A 3,004-nucleotide genomic window follows, 5' to 3' on the forward strand; every position below is an offset into this window, starting at 1 on the left:
AGGTAGCGAATCAGTCTCATATTTACATACTTATGTATTTATTTATTATATATTTGAAAGACAGACAGAGAGAGCACAAGCAGGGCAGCAGAAGGAGGAGAGGGACAAGCAGTCTCCATGCTGAGAAGCCTCCCTCCCCCCACAGTGGGCAGGTGGGTGTGGGAGTGCTTCATGTGGGGCTCCATGTGGGGCTCCCTGTGGGACTCCATGTGGGACTCAATCCTAGGGCTCTGGGATCATGACCTGTGCTGAAGGCAGATGCTTAACTGACTGAGCCCCCCCAGGCGCCCCTCCAAATGTCTCTTTAACAAAGAGGCAGAAGGCCTGCATCACCCTCAGACTGGAAGCAGTAACTATAACCATGACATTTTTAAAAATTTATATCCCATTTTTTCTTGTAGTCATTTCTATTTCCAGGAAGTAATACTGATTTCCCTTTAGAGCAAATTTATTTAACAACAACAAAAAAAAAAGGTCTATTTAAAGAAAAATATTTAGTGAATAATGGTAGGTCTCTATACATATATAGGAGAATTGTAAGAATGTTAATAAAATACCTGATACTTTGGACACTGCCTTGAAGTATTTCAGCTATTCCATCTCAATAAACAGCCTCAGGGGGCGCCTGGTTGTCGCAGTTGGTTAAGTGCAGTTGCTCGGTGACAGACTCTTAATTTCAACTCAGGTCATGATCTCAGGGTTTGTGGGATGGAGCTCCACATCAGGCTCCATGCTCAGTGGGGAGTCGGCTTCCTCTTCCTCTGCCCTTTTCAGGCATGTGTGCATGTGTGTGCGCTCTGTCTCTCTCTCTCAAATAAACAAATCTTAAAAAAGAAAGAAAGAAACTAAGAAATAGCTTTAGAGTTCATGGATGAGAGTCTGTACAAAGTGGTAATTGAAGGAAATGGCTTTAGGGGTGAGAGCCCATCCAGATACAGTGTTTTTAGTTTACTGTGCCTGTGACAGTGCAGGGTGGCATGACGAAACATGGTTTTGTGAGTATGTATATAATTCAGTCATCCGAGGCACCAAAGGAATACTTTAAATAGCATTGTGCCTTGAAAGCACTTTGTTTAAAAAGACACTTTTGTTGCAGGTTCACAGAAAATTGCACCCAGTGGTTTAAAGATTTACAAAATGCCAGACAACTGAGATTTTCAGTGTCTCTTCCACAATTTTCAGGCCTCTCTAATTGTCCCATCCAATATATTTATTTATGTATCTTTATTTTATGAGTAAAGTAGAAAGCAAATATATATAGATAGATAGATAGATACATATATATTTGTGCATATATATATATGTGTGTGTGTATATGTATGTGCATATGTATATGTATGTATGTATGTATGTAAATACACACACACACACATATATATGCACAAATATATGTGTATCTATTTTTATACATATGTATTTTTGGATGTTTTTTGTTATCTCATAAAACATTTCTCTTGGTTACAGAAAATAAATGTTTAAGTTAGAGCAATAGGTTTAAAGCATATGTATATCTGGGACGCCTGGGTGGCTCAGTTGGTTAAGCAGCTGCCTTCGGCTCAGGTCATGATCCCAGCGTCCTGGGATCGAGTCCCACATCGGGCTCCTTGCTCCGCAGGGAGCCTGCTTCTCCCTCTGACTCTGTCTTCCACTCTGTCTGCCTGTGTTCGCTCTCACTCTCTCTCTCTTACAAATAAATAAATAAAATCTTTAAAAAAAAAAAGCATATGTATATCTATATAGAACATAGGAGAGCTTTCTTCCTTATTTAATCTTCGAAAAACCTATATCTGAAAGAAAATGTAAAAATATTTATCTCTGTATACAGTTTTAGCCCTCTAACACATTTTTCTCTAAAAACATGGGAAGAAAGTATTTTTAAAGATTTATGGATTTATCTGTTTTAATTCTGAGTCCAGTTTAAAATTCTGACTATTGAAACATTTAGGTCAAAGTCTTATTACCGAGATTGAAGGAAAAAGTTGATCTTCTGGTGTTTAATGCCCCCCTGTGTAGTGACTCCACATGAAGAGATAAGATGGGTAACAAGATTTAATTATTAATATTTTCAGCTATTTTCTTTACAAAATCAAATGAACTTATTATATGACATTAGTCAGCTGCTGATTAACACAAACCAGTCTGATATTACTCATAATTGTCAATTGTTAAGTATGTTGGCAGACAAAGGAAAGGAATCTCAAAGTAATGGAAATACAGTGATCCGTATTATCCTTAAAATTCCTATCAAAATCAAGCCATATGTTTAAATTTGTGTGTGTGTGCCCTTTATCATGAATGGTAAATTTGCAGAACAATATTTTTAATCATCCTTAAATTCATTATAGGAATTCTTTCTGAAAGTCAACAATTTCCTCCTTTCACAAGTGTAGGGGCATTGATTCTTATTTCAGGTAGGGAAAAGAAATATCTTGAAATATATGATTTGGAAAACCTCAATAATGAAGAGGTAAAACATATCTGAATTGAAAGAGAGAATGGTCAAGGCAGACAAAGTTTAATAATGAACTAAGGCCAGCTTTCCTTGAACTTCTCATGACCTGTTTTATTCATCAATGAAGCATGGCCAGGCTGATAAACATTACATTGTCCTCTGCCAAGATGGCAAAGTCTGTGTAGCTGCTATCACTACTAAGGGCAGCTAAGCAACTAAGAACTTGTTGCTCCTCTGACTAGGAACTCCTATGAGAAGGAAGTCATTGTTACAAGGTTAACAGAGATTTTAGCCAATGCAACTTAATACAACTCTTTAGAAAGGGACTGTGTGAATAAATCTCAAGAATGATAAAAATGTTTCAGTCCAATAATTTCAGTCTTGAGATATAATTTAAGAAAATCACTCAAGGGACACCTGGGTGGCTCAGTCAGTTGAGCCTCTGCCTTTGGCTCAGGTTGTGATCCCAGGACTCTGGGATTGAGTCTTGTGTCAGACTCCCTGCTCGATGGCTTCTCCCTCTGCCTCCCGCTCCCCCTGCTTGTGAACTCT

This window comes from Mustela nivalis (genome assembly GCF_964662115.1).
Source record: "Mustela nivalis genome assembly, chromosome: 17".
NCBI lineage: Eukaryota > Metazoa > Chordata > Mammalia > Carnivora > Mustelidae > Mustela > Mustela nivalis.